Source organism: Ambystoma mexicanum, chromosome 4q, assembly GCF_040938575.1.
Source record: "Ambystoma mexicanum isolate Mex_15411 chromosome 4q, UKY_AmexF1_1, whole genome shotgun sequence".
Classification (NCBI taxonomy): Eukaryota; Metazoa; Chordata; class Amphibia; order Caudata; family Ambystomatidae; genus Ambystoma; species Ambystoma mexicanum.
Genome location: NC_090928.1, coordinates 757,834,690 through 757,852,365, shown reverse-complemented (window position 1 = coordinate 757,852,365; position 17,676 = coordinate 757,834,690).

Here is a 17,676-nt window from a genome sequence, read left to right as displayed (position 1 = left end):
TGGGTAGGGGGAAGGGGAAACCCGCCTGAGCGACTGACAAGACCCACCGGTCCTCGGTGATGGTCTGCCACGCCTCCCAATGAGACGCAATGCGTCCTACCACTGGGGTCTCGTGCAAGCGCAGAAACCCCTCATTTAACTGGTTTCTTGGTGGCAGCTCCACCTGAACCTGAGGAGGAAGTTGAGGATCGGGAGAAAAACCGACTCTGTTGCTGTCTTCGGTGGGAATTTCCCGAAGGGGTGTCAACCCTGCGGGATTTCCGATCCAGAAAACCCCTGAAACCAGAGGAGGGCCAGGGTCCTAAAAGGTGGTTTTACCAGGACAGACAAGGACTTGACGGTCTGAGTGCTGTCCTTCGTTTTGGTCAGCTCCACATCCGTTGAGGAATGAAAGACCTCCTTGCCGTCAAAGGGCAGGTCCAAAACTTTATCCTGTACCTCCTTAGAGAACTTGGTGGCATGCAGCCAAGCCTGGCGAGAAATATCCATGCCAAGCATAAGGCCCCGGGCCGAAGTGTCGACATGATGCGCCGCAGCCTCCAGCAGATCGTGAGCCAGGACCCTGGCATCCGACAATTCCGACTTGAAATCCTCGATCTTTTCAGCCTCTGACAGACCTTTCCACATTTTCATATTCGACCCCGCTAACACCAGTTCTGCATTGGCCTGATGCAATTGCAGGGCTGAGTTAGCAAAAATCTTCCTCCCTAGGGAGTCAAGAAGCTTATCCTCTTTGCCCAGAACCTGTGTAGCCGTCGTAGAAGAGGATGCTGCTGGCCTGGATTGCAAAGTGGCCGCAGCCACTACCGTGGAGGAGGGGGGCGGACATGACGCTAAGGCCACCTCTTCTGAAGAATGAAGGCTGTAGCGCGCGTCAATGTTCTTGTTGACAAACAGCCCAGAGTGTGGTTTCTCCCATATTCTACAGACCTCGGCCAAAACGTCCTTCTGCAAGAACAAGCCGGTACACTCCAAAGGAGACAAGGTGAACACCCCCAAAAGCACGCCCTCCTGCGGAGCGGGTGCCTTGGGCACTGGAACATCCAACAGACACTTCATGTCCAGCACCCGGTCGTGAAATGCTCTGATAGAGCTGGGCTGGTCTTCGCTGTCCTGATCGCCCTGCGCGACATCCGACAGGTCCGGATCAGGCTGAACCGTATCGGGCACCACAATGACCTTGTCCACCAAGGACAATGGAGGCAAGGGTGGAAGGGCAGGGGGAGGCCCCGCAGGCAAGGGCGGCGTCGGAGGAATCACCAGAACTGCAGGTGGAACTGTCGGTGCAGGCGAGCATATCTCCCTGAACAAGCCTCAAAAGTTCTCCTTCATGGGGTCGGAACGCATACGTTTTTGAAACTTGCCGAAGAAGGCGTCCTCCGCCGACGATTTCGATGCAACTGAAGGAGGCCTCTCATGAGGGGAGTAATTCCAGGGACGCAGGGGAGAGGGTTGCCAAGAGGGCCCATCCCCTGAAGTGTCCACATAAATCAAGGGCGTCGATGCTCCAGGCAGCGAGACATTGTGCGGAAGGGGCATCCGAGCGTTCCAGTCAAAAACTGGATGGAATGGATGTGCATAAGGAAACCGATGTTCACCTACCGAACCAACCCCTACACCTAAGGCCGATGGCGTAGTTGTAAGGGATGTATCCAAAATGGCCACCGTGGTCTTGGAGGGAACAGCCGCCATTTTATCAGCGCCTGAGGAGAACTGCGACATGCGTGGAAGTGAGGCAGGGGTTCGCACAGGCGGGTCAGGGGTCTTCATTTTAGCCTTAACAAAAGGAACCTCGGCCAAGCCGGTACTGTGCGGTCTAGGATGTTTTTGTGACATGCTAATAGCCAAACTAGCCTTCTCAGGAAGGACCTCGGCACTGCCGGTAAAGGAGGAATTACGGTTCGAAACCTCACTCCTTGCCCCCTCAAACGTTCTGGAGCCACCGCAAGAGCGGGAATGATAAGGAACTCCTTTCACCGACAAGGCCTTAACAGGCCTCTCAGAACTGTTGGTCACCTTAGTAGCCTCTGAACGAGGGACCTCGGACACGAGTCCGGTAAAAGCCTCTTCACGTCGGGCCTTGAACTTTTGTTCGGTATCAACAACCTTAAACGAGGCCTCGGGGCGCACGCCGGTGCTTTTAAGGGAAGCTCCAATCAAGGAGGCCACAGAGCAAGCTCCGGTACCCCACGACTCAATAAAACTGGGTCTACAAACAGACCCCACAGGAGGGGCCTCGGATTGTAATCCAGTGTCAACAGGCCTCTTACGGAGACCCTTGGAGAAAACTCTGGTACACTTTTTAGGCCCCGACGGCACCTCACAGCAAACCCCGGTAATAGAGCTCTTGACGTTCCTCCCAGACCGGGAAGACCCCAGAAAGGAGTCCCCCGGTCGGGGTGCCCTAAAAAGTAAAGAACTCACCAGGCGTTTCTTCTTCTCGTCGATGAAGGATTGGAAATGCGTAGGGGGAGTGCGCTGAAACACCTCCTCCCACCGCTCTAACCGACATTGAAGTGCCCGGACCGAAAGGGAATCGCAATAAAAACATGCGTCCCACCGGTGGTCAGGACCCAAACACTCTAAGCAAGGGGGATCCGCCCTAGCGAAGCATCACTGACAGGAAGAACAATTCAGGAAGTCTGGCTGAAACGGCATAGACGGACTATCACGCGATCGCCAGCGAGAGCCAGAGAGGAGGAAAAACGGAAGAAAAAACCTTCCACAGATGCAAGTGTGTCCAGTCGCGAACGGGCGGAGAAAAGGACTGATGGGCGATGCGCGGGGCGAAACTAAGATGAGCGGGTTTACGGCCGCGTGCGGTTCCCCACGTTAAAGAGAGAAAGGAAAACATTTTTGCAAACTTTTGATGCTTTTACAAAGTGCTCTGGTCCCATCTCACAGGACGGAGGAATGTCCCATAAGTATGGAGGAAAGGGGACGGGACGTAAGAGTAAACTCTATCAAGAGATCTGAAGGGACTCGCAGAATTCTGTCACATGGGAGATTTTAATAAGGTTACTCACCGTAGTGACTACCTTACTCCTAGTCCATAGTCCCCTTTCAACAATACTTATGGGGCATTCCTCCGTCCTGTGGGACAGGACCAGAGCACTTTGTAAAAAGCATCACATTTTTCAAAAATGTGTCCTTCCTCTCTTTTTACGTGGGTTACCGCACGGAGCCGTAACCCCGCCCTCCTTAGCTCTGCCCAGCGTATCGCCCATCAGTCCTTTTCTATCCCCAGGTCTGAGACCTTTAAGCAATAACAGAGTAACCTTATTAAAGGGGACGGTGGGCGGGCGTATGGAGGAAAGGGGACTATGGATTAGGAGTAAGGTAATCACTTTGGTGAGTAACCTTAGCATACTCCTCAAAATCTCTTTGAAAAAAGCGCGAAAACGCAGTAAAAGCTCGAGAGCTATAGCACGAGGACTCCCAACACTTGAACGTGCGGTAGAAATCTGAGGATGGCTGCCGGGGGAGGGGCTTAGGGAGAGGGCAGTCACTGGCTGAGGGCAGTATGACCCAGAGACCAGTGATTGGTTACTACTAGGCAAGACAGATCAGAAACGAAACTGATACTGATTTTTCTTTACCGAGGATTCCCAGCCTGACGAAGGGAAATATTCATGCGCATGTGAATCCATGCCAGACCCCATGCTGGAGAACTACACTTTCATGCCAGTTCGGTAATCCGATGTCGGCAATCGGCGTGCGTTTGCGTTCTTCTTTGCACGGGCCTGGGCTCAGAGCAGATGACAGCGTACATCCCGATGTAGCTGGTCCAGGTCACGTACACAGGCCAGAGCAGCAGGGGATACTCCAGGTAAGGGAGGCTCCAATGGCAACAACCGAGGATGATAACCATATAAGGCAAAAAAAGGGAGATTCCTGTGGATGCAAGCATGGAATTGTTGTATGCAAACTCAGCCAGGTTTTTTGGAATTGTAGGCGTAGACAGCGTAGATACTGTTCTATAGTAGCGTTTGTCCTCTCTGTTTGAGGATGATAGGAGGAAGAGTACCTGTCATCGATGCCCAGAGAGGCAGTAAGAGCCTTCCAGAATCTCGATGTAAATTGCGTGCCCCGGTCAGAAACGATGACAGAGGGAAGACCAAAGTACCTGAAGACATTAGACATGAACAACTTGGCCAATCAAGGAGCAGAGGGTAACCCTGAACCGGGTACAAAAATGGTGTTTTTAGTGAAGTAATCAACAACCACCCATATGGTGTTGTAGCCTTGTATTTCCGGTAATTCAACGATAATGTCCATGGACACCATTTGCCATGGTTTGTAAGGAACCAGTAATGGCCGCAATAGTCCCACAGGTCTGGACCTGGATGTTTTGCATTGGGCACATATAGTGCAAGAGGCCATGTAGTCCTTTACATCCCGTGACATGTTGGACCACCAAGACCAACGCCGCAGGGCTTCCAGCGTTTTCTTTTGTCCTGGATACGCAGCAACAACAGAATCATGTGACCATTGAAGGGCCAGAGTATGGGCAAGGCCAGGAGGGATGTAAACGCGCCCTTGGATGACAGGCAACCCCTGAACCAGATCCAGATTGAGCTCTGCGAACTCAGTTGGATGTTCTTTGACCCATGTAGAAACGAGAGACTGTAATGAAGGTTGCACAGAACACCCGCAAATTACTTTGTTTTGTAAAAGTGTGGGAGGCTCCGTTCTCGATGAATCACCCTCATTATAAAGACGTGAGAGAGCATCGGATGACACTTGTGCCTTGGCAGGTCAGTAAGTAATAGTGAAAAGGTATTGGGAAAAGAACAAATGCCAGCGTGCCTGTCTAGCAGTGAGACATTTCATAGATTTGAGGGCCAGAAGGCTCCTGTGATCCGAATAGACGGTAACAGGATGACGGGCTCCTAATAGATGATGCCTTCATTCAGAAAAGGCGTCCCTGATAGCCATGAGTTCCCGTTCCATGATTGAATAGTTCCTTTCATAAGCAGTTAGTTTGCATGAATAAAAGGCAATGGGATGCATGTCCAGTATGCGGACACTCTTGTGATAACACCGCACCAATAGCAACCCCAGAGGCGTCAGCTTCCACAAAGAATGGGAGGTCGGATCAGGATGTTTAAGGACCGGTGCAGAAATGAATGCAGACTTCAAATGGTCAAACGCCTGTTGTGCTTCAGGAGTCCAGACATAATCAGCTTTGGCACTGGTCAAAGAAGTAAGAGGGGCTGAAAGAGCAGAAAAACCATGAATGAAACGCCTATAAAAGTTGGCGAATCCCAAAAAGGAATGAATGGTTTTAACCGATTTGGGTTCTGGCCATTCTAAAATGGCTTTGACCTTGGATTTACTCATACGAACACCATGGTTGGTGAGGTCGTATCCTAAAAATTCCACTTCGGTGGAGTGAAATATGCATTTTTCAGCTTTCACAAACAGCTGATTCTCTCGTAAACGTTGGAAAACCGTTCAGACATGTTGGATGTGCTCCGGAAGGGTGCGTGAATATATCAGAATGTCATCTAGGTAGATCACTACAAATTGGTCAGAGATGTCACGGAACAGGTCGTTCATAAAAGCCTGAAAAGTGGCCGGGGTATTACAGAGCCCGAAGGGCATCACTAGGTATTCGTACAACCTGTATCGAGTCTTGAACACGGTTTTCCACTCGTCCCCCTCTCTCATGCATACCAAGTTGTAAGCCCCTCTGAGGTCTAATTTAGTGAAAATCTGGGAAGAACCCAACTGATCGAGAAGGACGGAGATCAGCGGAAGCGTGTATTGGTTCTTAATAGTGACTGCGTTCAAGGCTCTGTAATCGATACAGGGGCGAAGATCGCCTTCCTTTTTGGGCACAAAAAAGAGAGGGGATGCCGCTGGTGATTTAGACGGCCAAATGAATCCCATAGCAAGTGATTTGTCTATGTATTCTTTTAACACGGCATCCTCCTACAAGGTAAGTGAATATACCCTTCCTACAGGGATCTTGGTGCCGGGTTTTAGATCTATAGGGCAATCATAGATCCGAGGCAGAAACGTCTCTGCCATGTCCTTGTCAAACACATCACAGAAGTCTGCATATTCTGCCGGAATAGAGTATATAGGGTCGTTGGAGATGGCTCCTATGTGTAGGGAGGAGGATGCAAGTGCTATGGTAGGAGTACCTTGAGAGATGCCATACAACGGAGTGCACTGTTAGGGAGAATTCTCTCTTTAGGCTGAATTTCCTAACCTAGTGAGTCCCCCAGCAGCTTTGCTGAATTTCTGGAGTTTGTTTTTTCCTCCTGCCAAGAGTGAGACTCTTTTTCTCCCACTCTTGGACATGATTTATGGTATTCCTTTGACTGGTAATGTGTTTTATGGGCTATGGGGTTCTTTACTCCATAGTGTCTCAAGTGTTTTTACTATGTGTGTTACACAGCACCCTCCGTGCAGTAACACAGGGGTGTCATAGTGACCCCCCACCATAGACTCCATACCCTGGGACTGACTATAGTCTCCCAGGGCATGTAAAGTCACCATTGGCTTTACTAGTCCCAAATTATTAACAGAAACCAGTACAAACCATCATATTGTGGACGTACTGGTCGGGGCAATTCGATTGCCTCGGGGTCTGTTAGTCGAGGGGGCACGTCTCCGTCCCCCCTGATCGAGTTTTTGGCTGGTGGCAGTGGAAACTACTTTTTATATTCGACCGCAAATATTTCCCTATGAGATTTTCCCATTGTTCGAGGCTACCAACTTTAATTATTTAATTCTCATAGCCTCGAACATACCGCCGGTTTATTTAATTAATATTAATTCTCCGGTTGGTATTTTTTGCCAAGACTCGATTCTAAAATGGCATTTGTGTTCTCTTCTGTGACTCCAACCCAAGTCGAGCCCTTTGTTCCACTTTTTGGCGGGCTTCTCCACAGAAGCCTCCAAAAGTGGTGCCACTCTGTCTGGGTACCACAGGGGGTGTTGGAGGGGGTTTAGGCACCCTGGACTGAGTTCCCTTGGTAACTCAAGTCGCACTCTCGTGTGATTGGCCCAAGTGGTGAGCCGGCCGGCTCACCACTTAGCATGTTTGATTGGCAGCTAGGCTGAGTGAATGGGGGTATGCTGCATAAAAGCAGGGCTTTGGGGACTGCAACTTCAGAAGTCGCCACAGGACCTGAGAATCTGACGAGGGAGAAGCTGAGCCGACCTACCACGACGACACCACCGGTGGAGCCCTGCGGAACCGACTCACCACTTCCCGACGACAGAGAAGATCTCCCGGCTGGAGAGGCTTCTTCCCCTGACTGGTGGGCACAACCAGTTTACCTTTCTTTCTTCGCACCCCAGACCGGTTTGTGGTCGAACTGCCCGTGCCAAGCACCCCGGCGGCCGGATAGCCACTCACCACTGAACCGCGAATCAACGGACTGCTCCTTGTACCTGAGAAACTCCGCGGCTGGTTTCTTTCCTGGCAGTGCAACAGACTCCTGTCTTCCTCCACGACGAGATCCTCTCTTCCCCCGGACGAAGCACCGACTTGCATCCGCTGCCAGGAACAACTGCCCCCGCTGGAGTGTTCTCACCACTTTAAGGTACCGTGTCCGCCAGGCCTCCCTTTCTAAAGATTGCTACAAGGTAATAATAACTCCTTAACCTTCTGGACTGGGCTGGCCGCCTTGACCCTCTAACTGGTCCCTTTCTTTGATCCAACTCCTTTTTGAACCATTACAAGACTTTTGTGCACTGCAACCGTGTGACCGTGGACACATTTCGTTTCGATCCTCTTAAAGCGGATCCGGCCTACTGACTCTGAATTCACGGTTTTACTTTGCCTTCCTCTCTTGTTCTGTTCTTGTAAAAGTGTTGGGATCTGTTTCAATTTGTTCTCTGCTTTTCTCTCCCTTTTTAAAACAAACTATTAGAGTGCCATCTACGTTAAATGCTCACCGCTGTCTGAAAATAAGTGGGGCTTTACTTAAGACTTGTCTAATATTCTTTTAAGGGAGTGTATATCTTTTAGTGACCGTGTTTTTGAATTGCTTACTATTAGTGCATGTGTGTTTTTTTAGATGTGGTTTTAAATAAATAATTATATCTCTTTTACACCAAGCCCTGGTCAGTGTTTACTTGTTCTATTGTGTGCTCTTGACCTATTGTAAATACTCTGTATACTGCCTAACTCTTCTTGAGGGAAGTCTGACTGCTCAGCCACAGCTACCAAGTGAATCTGTGTGGTACAGACTGCTACCAAGTGGGTTTACTGCCAAACACCTGTAGTCCTAAATCTTTTGCAGTGGTCTCAGAGGGAACTGCACAGGTTTCTGCCTAACATGCACTGAATGTTACACACCGTGGAGGGGAATTGCATCTGGCGTGTTGCCCCGGCGTTGTGGTGATGCAACCACGGATGCCTAGTATGACTTTATAAGCTGGGGCCTTGATGATATCAAATGATATTGTCTCGGTGTGTCCTTCATCGGTGCACATGGTCAATGCCACAGTTTGATGGATCACCATACCGGATATAAGAGTGGAACCACCTACTGCATTGACTGTTCAAGATTGTTTTTTACGAATCAGTGGAATCACCGCCACAGTAACAAAACAATGGTCGATGTAATTTCCCATGGCATCAGAATCAATAACGGCCTGAGCTTTGATGGGTTCCCCAGGAGCGAGAGAGAATGTGACAGGAAGAAGGAGTTGGAAAGTACCAGGAAAGGGTGAGTCCAGGTTAGGGCCTCCCAACGTAGGGACTCCATCTACTGTCGGGATTCGGCGTTTCCCACCTTTCTTTTGTTTTTTTTTTAGGGCACTTAGGCAAGAGATGGTCGGAAGAGCCACAGTACAGGCATAGGTTATGGGACCTGCGATACTCCCGCTGAGCCGGTGTCAAAGGACTCCTAACTGCACCGATTTGAATAGGCTCAGGGGCAGGCAGCTGTACAGAGGCAGATTCCGAGACGGGTACTATTGGTGTTGTTATTTTTTCCCCACGTCTTTCAGCTTTGCGAGCATCAATCTGAAGGACCAGGTCGAGCAGTTCCCCAAAGGCTGTGGGTAGAAAGGGAACCGTGGACAGAATATCCTTTAGTTCTTCAGAGATTCCTTGATAGAACACGGCCGCTTTCTTTTCTTACAGCCAATCGGTTTCAGCAGCAAGCTGGTTAAACCGAGCTAGATATACCAACAATGAAGTGTTCCCTTGTCTGTGTTTGAGTAATTCCAGATCAGTAGATTGAGTGGTATACCTGGTGTCAAAACACCTTGCTCATCATGGAGAGAAGAGCATCACAGTTATACAGCACATGGCTGTTGGATTCCAGCAAGGGGTTAGCCCAAGCTGCAGCGGTACCACCCAAGTGAGACAGCACAAAAGCTGCTTTATTTGTTTATGTTTGTTTGTGTATTTATTTGTATAGCGCTCCAGACCCAAGGGTATATGGGCGCTTAAAACATCAAGTTACAGGCAAAAACATCAGGTTACAGGCAAGGATGAGGAACATTTGTACAATTGTGAAGCATATGTATATTTGACAAGAGAGCCGTTAGTGCAGAGATAGGAACAGGCAGACATAGTAAAGGATACATTCTTACATTAGGTCTACATGCATATATAGTTGGCTATTTGTTGAGTAACCAAGAGATGACCTTAGTTCTGAAAGGTTGGAAGGTGGGGGTGGATTTGATATCCAGTGGAATGGTGTTCCACAGTTGTGAGGCTAGAGCTGGGAAGCTGGATCCGCCGGCTCTTGTAAGGGAATATTTGGGCAACGTCAGTTGGAGTGTGTTAGAGGATCTAGTGGTTCTAGTATTCTGTCTTAGTGTGAATTTGTTGGTTATATAGGGCGGGGCTAAGTGGTTAAGAGCTTTGTAGGTGAGGCAGATGGTTTTTAGGTCTATTTTCTGTTGCATAGAGAGCCATTTGCATGAGATTCTTGTGGCCGAGATATGTTCTCTTCTGGGAATATTTAGGGCGGCACGGAGTGCATTATTTTGTACGACTTGCAATTTATTGATTACCGTTTTGTTGGCCCCTACATAAAGGCTATTACAATAATCCAGTTTGGATTGTATAAGTGCTCTGGCTAATGTGAGGCAGTTGTTGGGGGAGATCAGCGGTCTGCAGGCCCTAATTAGTTTGCCAGTGTAGGCAGTGGCTGAGGCGGTCATATTAATTTGTTTGGCAAGGTTGGTATTCGTGTCTAGGTAGAAACCAAGGGTTTTTAGACTTTTGGCGATGGGAATGGTCTTACCGTCAATGCTGAAGCTGGTGAGTTGGGACTGAATTTCAGGATGGTGTTAGGTGAGCCGACAAGGAGCAGTTCGGTCTTGTCATCATTCAGGCAGAGGCCATGTGTGGCCATCCATGCCTGAATGATGGAGAAGACTTCATTGATCCGGTTGGCGTCCGAGTTGTAATTGCCGGATAAGGTGAGGAGTATCTGGGTGTCATCTGCGTAATTCGTGTAGGTGACACCCAGATGGTCCAGTTTGTCGAAAAGGGGCTTTGTAAATATATTATACAACGTGGGAGAGATACAAGATCCCTGTGGGACACCGCAAGTAATGGGGATAGGGTCGGCCGCTGCTAGGGGTGAGAAGACCCGCATGGTCCTGTTGTCCAGGAAGGATTGGATCCATGTGACCGCAGAGTGGGAGAAGTGTGCTGCCGATGACAAGTGGTTGCACAGGATTTTGTGGTCAACCAGGTCAAAGGCAGCGGAAAGGTCGAGGAGAAGAAGGATGGCCGCCTTACCTTTATCTTTGAGTTCGTCTATCTGGCACTTGAGATCAACAAGGGCCGTTTCTGTCCCATGTTGAGGACGAAAGCCAGATTGGCGAGTTCCTAGTAATTGGTTTGTCTCAAGTTACCTTGAGACAAACCTGAATTTGTAGATAGGCCACTCTGTCAAGAATATTTAGTAAGAACGGGACAGTGGTAATGGGTCTATAATTCGTGGGTATATCTGGATCGAGAGTTTGTTTTTTTATCAGAGGTAGGACCCAGGATTGTTTCAGATTTCTAGGGACCAGGTTATTGGCGAATGACAGGTTTATTAATTTGGTGATGAAGGGGGAGAGTGTTACGCTCACCTGACTCCCACGGAGGCGCTGGCCTGGTTCGCGCTGCTGTGACCTCTTCTAAGGCCATGCGCAGGGTTCGGAAGACGGACTGGACCGGGCCCCCAAATCTGGCTTGTCTGGCTCGCAGAAGTATCCTTCTGTATGCGAAAATAGGGGATTAACTGTCTGCGGGGTAATGCCATCAGCCTCCCACTTTCCCCTCTCACCCTCCTCGAAACCCTTCTGTGATTCCTCGTAGCGTCTCACCTTAGGGTCTGGAAGGACGAGCTCTCCATCCTGCTTCTGATGCGGGGGCGCGTTGGTATCCAGTTACTTCACTGAATTTTCGGATTGGTGAGAACCAAACTTGCTTGGCTTCCAGGTAAGTTTTTTGATAAGAGGTTCCCCTTGTGTCCATGCATTAATGTACTAATGCTAGTGTCTTTTTCCCCATAGGGGCCGGGGTACGGAATGCCAGGGAACAGGCACCGACCCGAGATGAGAGGTGAAATCCTTGTAGAAATCAGGTAAGTCTTTAATGAGCATTTTTTGGTAATGTCTTTTCATTCGCTCATTAACGCTGATGTCTCTTGTTCCCCTTAGGGGCCGGGGTCCGGAAAGGCCAGGATGCGGTGCGGACCCAAAATGAAGAGGGAATGAATCAACAGGTAAGTCTTAACATGGAGATTTAGCTTTCCTTATTCCCTTCTCTCTCTCACCTTTTGTTCTGGTCTTTTTCTCCCTAGGCGCTGGGGCGTGACTGCGAATCCGGATGATCGCTGCTGAACATGGAGGCATCCTGTAAAGGTGAGTGGAATGCGGCGCTGCAGCGATCGACGCAATGAGCTTTTAAATAAAAGTCTTCCTTTTCAGGATTGTCGGCGAGATGTCTCCGGGATGCGGTTTTAGCAGGTAAGGTCTTTTCCCTCTTCTGTTCTCTTCTTCTCTTCCTTTGCAGGTGATCCAGGATGCTGGCAGGCGTGGCAGAAGTCAGGATGCAGGAGCAGACACGGTGAGCGTCCAGCTGCTAGATGCAGAACAACGCGAAGCACGTGTGGCTGTTCGGGTGGGGTTTAAATCGCCTTGGAAGAAGTTCCAGGTATGTATCCTTCCTCCAATCAGGTATGTATCCTTCCCCGACCACGCCCGGATGGTAAATTAGTCCCACAGGTAAAGTAGTTCCTTTCAGGCCTCAAGGAGGCCGGGATCCTGCAGCATGGTCTGCATCAGGTAAGTGCACCCAAGCACTTCCATAATGAGCCTGGCGCCATAGGCGCCAGGACACTGTCCAAAGGGCCCCTATATGGGGTTGCTGGGTCCTTCCTTGGGGACTGGATGTCCGCTTTCGGGGACGCAGGGCTTGAACCGGCTCCCCGAGAGCGGGCATCATGACAGCACTCCCCCCCCCCAAGGCCCCTCGCAAGGTTGTTCCCTCCGGGGGTTTTGGTTTGTCTGGGAATAGTCGGTGACATTTCCTGACTAATCGAGGTGCATGCACATGGTCGCTGGGTTCCCACGACCTCTCCTGAGGCCCGTACCCCTTCCAATCAATTAGGTAGAACAGTTTTGACCTAAACATTTTTGAGTCTAAAATCTTCTTCACTTCGAATTCAGGCTCCCCATCTATTAGAATAGGTTCTGGAGGTTTGAGTAGTCGGGTTCCGGGTACCACTGGTTTCAGAAGTGACACATGGAAAACAGGGTGAATTCGCATACTAGCTGGTAAATCAAGTTTAACAGCCAAATCAAGTTTAACAGCCACTGGGTTAATTATTGCCGTAATAGAATAAGGTCCCAGATATTTTGGGTTAAAAGTTTGAGGCCCTTTGAGTGGTAAATGTCTGGTAGCTAACCACACTTGATCCCCAATCTGATACAGAGGTGCTTCACTCCGATGTAGATCAGCATTCTCCTTGTATTTTCTCTTGGTTTGTTGTAAATGCGCAGTTGCCTCTTTGAAGGCTTGGGTAATTGTAGAATGCAGATGTTCTACTCAGGCATTCCGAGGCTCTGAGGTGAGTCAAGGTTTGAGGTTCGAGGGTGATGCCCAAACAAAGTATAAAAAAGACTGTGGCCAGTTCCAGAGTGTACCGAATTATTATATGCGTATTCGGCTATCCAAAGAATGTCTTTCCAGTTGCTTTCAGATTGCTGTAACATACACCGTAAGTATTGGTCAAGGGTCTGATTTGTCCTCTCGGTCTGACCATCGGTCTGAGGGTGGTGACTGGTCGATAATCTTACGTCGATCTGCGCCATTTGACACTGTCCAAAGGGCCCCTATATGGGGTTGCTGGGTCCTTCCTTGGGGACTGGATGTCCGCTTTCGGGGACGCAGGGCTTGAACCGGCTCCCCGAGAGCGGGCATCATGACAGAGAGATCCCTGGCTGCATCTTTTATGATCTGTGCGGGGCAGTTGTCCCCCTTACAGTTCGAAGGTTTCAAAGATGCTATAATTTTTTGTACTTCAGTTATGGATACCTTTTTGAAAGTAAAGCCTGAGCTAGTGGCGGAGGGTGGGGAAAGGGTGGGGCTTTAGTAGTGGAATTGGGAAAAGAAGCAGGACGGCATACGAAATGCAATTTGCATTGATTGACAAATGTCCTGCACTGTTTAGGGTCCCCCAAAAAACGCAGCGGAGGAGCTAACGGGATCTGGGTAGTCAGCAATACAGGAGCATGTTCCTAAACGGGTGTCAGAAAACCAGACCCCAAAGCAGTAGCCCCGGCGCCTGCCTGTGATGCTGGGGATTTTACTAGAGACTGAATTGCGTCCATACGTTGGCGCAGTGCTTCTTGTGCATTGGTCAGATCCATCCTGAGGTCTGTTACCATATGCACTATTTATGTCAGGGCATCCGTAGTCTCGGTAGACATTTTCTTCAAGGCTGCTAATTCTGTTACTCACCACGTTGGTAGATAGTTTGTGACTGCCCAAGATGAATAGTTGATGCGAAGAAGCAATAATCAGCCTCGAATAAAACCCTGGATCCCCTGATCTCTGAGAGTCAGGCTTTCTCTTGGTGACGGGCTCTTCTTTACTATGTACCGCTCTGCTATTTGGGTAAAAACAGCCAGAGTCGTCTATCACATAAAAGAGCAAGGAATGCACGCACCGCCAAACCAATGCTGCAAGGAAATATAAAGATGATTAGGCCAATTAACAACAAAACTAATTGGAACAACAGATACCTGAATTAGGCGGGGGTGAATAGGGACTGAAACTTGATCCTGTACCTAGACAATGGAAACACCCAGCTGAGTTCTAGTTGGTGATTCAGTACTATCTATGAAGTGAGTATGTGAATAAACTAACCTGAAGTGGCAGTGTAATAGGAGAATTATCTGGAATAAGTAGAATACAACGGCAGGACAAAATAACAAACTGGGAAGTTAGTACAGGGAGACAAAACCCGATCAGCACGAGGGTCGCGCTAGGTCCGGGTTGGTGCAAGTACTGGAGAGCTTTCAAAATGTACTTTAGTAGAACAATCGAAACAAGTTACAGATAAGGTCAGTTTAGAGTTCTAGGTTGCAGGACAAGAGTCAGGAATCCTAAGTGTGAAGTAGCTGAAGGTCTGTTAACTTAAAAATAACTGAAGAAATGCTCTTGGGCCGTAGTACAATAACAGCACTGTTTAGACTTCGCTTGTTGTTTTACTTGTCAGTCTATGAAAGGAGCATTGCCGTGGGGCTGGAGGCGCTGGTCAGCTGAGCTGAGGAATTGTCGGGGTGTTGGGAGCATGGAACAATTCATGCAGAACTGGACCTGAGGCTCTACCCGCTTGAGGAGTGAACTGCTGCGGTGCTGGAGGCCCGATCAGCCGTGCGGAGGAAAGCCGCACCAAAGAAAGGAACCGAAGCAAACAGAGTCCAGGAAGAGATTCCGAGTAGGCAGTCTTAAAAGCAAAACAGGTCTGAAAACTGGGAAATCAAGAATGAGCTGCGGAGAGTAATCCGAGGAAGAAGGAAGTTGTATCGAGCCGCGAACTGTAACGTAAATTAGCAGCAATGAGAGTCCTGCAGCCGCGGGATTTAAACATCAAGGGGGCGTGACTTCCATCTACGAAGAGCACGTCCGGTCCTTGTCAGCTGATGAGAACATGTGCGTGGCTTCCCCAGTCTCCATGGCAACCTGTAACAATGCAATAGCGAATTCCACGTTCTTGTGGTGCCTCGTAATGAATGGGCACGTAACGGAGCACAGAGAGCCCTCTGCTGCCGTAGCGTGGCACCTAGCCCTTAGTCCACTAGAACAACAATGGATTTACCGTCTAAACTCAGTAAAACAAGGTCTGAATGTGTTAATTGAGTGGAACCTCTTTTTTAAGTGATTCCCCTTTTACAAGTGATTTCTATCCCACCCTGCGATGCCATCTGGCCCCTCGAACTGTGTGCTAAATGCCTAATAAAGCACTCTTTACTCACTGTAATAATTGAAGTCATCTTCTGTTACATTAATGACTACCCTGTGAGATGTTAATCAATGGACTTTCTAGTAACAAGATAACTATTTTTACACTTCTGCTGTACTTGTTCTAGCGAGATGTTACATAGCCCCTTTTCCCGAACCTGTGCTATTGTTAGACTTTGCTGTCAAGAAAATTGTGTTGCATACTATACTACTAAGGTTTTTGAATAACAACTGCAAAAAGCATTACTAGTTTCATTTGCACAGCTTCAGCCTTAAACCAATTCCAATACGGTTACATGACCAGGACTTGACTGTTCATGCAACTCTACCAGTACAGTGTTTGCCTTTTTTAAGTGATTCCCCTTTTACAAGTGATTCTTTTGCACTATCCCACCATGCGATGACATCTGGCCCCTCGATCTGTGTGCTAAATGCTTACTAATACACTTTTTACTAACTGTGTAAAAATTGATGTCATCCTCTGTCACATTAACGACTACCTTTGTCAACCAATGGACTTTCTAGTAACAAGATAACTATTTTCATACTTCTGCTGTACTTGTTCTAGCAAGATGTTACATAGCTTGCTTTCCCGTGTCACACTATAAGCAAGCATTAACCTGTACTATTGTTAGACTTTGCTGTCAGGAAATTGTGTTGCATACCATATTACTAGTTTTTTTTTACAACAACTGCATAAATCTTTACTAAGTTCATTTGCACAGCCTTAGTCTTAAACCAATTCCAAGATGGTTACACGACCAGGACTTGACCTTTCATGCAACTCCACCAGTACAGTGTTTGACTTTTTACTAAATACCCCTTGTGGTATGCCTCAACTAAACTTGAACTACTGCCATCCCACGCACGGCCATGCAGACCAGACATGATCTCCAGAGGTCCTGAATTCTCTTATGAACACATACAGTGTATTTTTGCAGCACCAGTGGCACAATAAAGCATCATTAATCAATCGGCCTCTCTTTACATACAAGCGATACCTTTCATTCGTGAGACGCATGCGCGAAGACATAACACTGCTCGTGAGCAGTTACTGCTACAGCTCTAAGCCCCTCTGACCAGGTAACCTGCGATCGGCCGATACCACACTGTACGGCCGTCCCTCTTTTCCCACACTTTGGCAGGTTCACTTCTGGGTTTGAGCCCCCTGGCATATTTTAAATCCCAACTCAATTTGATACCGCCACAATAACGCGAGCCCCAGCACAGTCATGGCCATTCTCTCTACTTTGCTAGGTAAGCCGTGCTCTGTTGATACTATTCTGTACGGCCAGCCCCCTGCTTTCACCTGCAGCCTTGGCAAGTCCGTTTCTGGGTCCGAGTCTCCAGCTAACTTTTTGGATCTTAACACAATTTGAGACTGCCACTTTTACACAAGCCCTAGCTCTGTCATGCCCAATTTTTTCGGCCTCCTACTCTGCTTGCCTCGGGTCACAGCGGTGCTATCTGGCATCTCTCCTCTAGTCACCACATATTCACTACGGTTACCACCTACCGGCACACTAGTGCTCATGATGCCATGTTTGGCACTAAAATGATGCAGACTAAAATATAGTGTAGATACATATCAATCTACATTACTCTATCTCTCTTAGGTACCAGCAGCCGCCAAAATGCTGCCTCAGCCACCCACTTTTGGTCAAACAGCGCAGTGATTTATCCACCACGTTGTCAATATACCAGCACCAACCTTACCTGGTTTCACAAACCTCCCTTTAAGGTATGTTCCATACCCTACTGATAGCTACCTATTTCCTTTCATCCTAGATCAATCACTAGGTAACCATGTATATTCCTTTTTAGATCCTAGCTACAGCAGGATCACCTATCGAATTTACCAGTACCACTGGACTGTGTTTCTTCATCCAATCCATTTCATGAGACGACACCTCCAAGGTCGGTCCTGGACCTGCAGCATCCTTTCTCTTCTACTATGAGTCCATCTCCTGGTCACCCTCCCCTGACACACACCATGTCATCCTTTTTTCTACAGGTACATCACAATACCTTTTTTCATCAACTCTGTCCTGATGACAGTTCGGTCCCTTCAGACAACTGACTTTCATTCAGCAACTTCTGTCGGCTACCCTTGTTCCAAACCAGAAACACCCATTGTTAATTGTGCCGACAAAAATTGCGTACAACTACTGCTGAGTAGTACATGAAAATGCACAAATAATTTTGCTACTAACTCTCACAAGAAT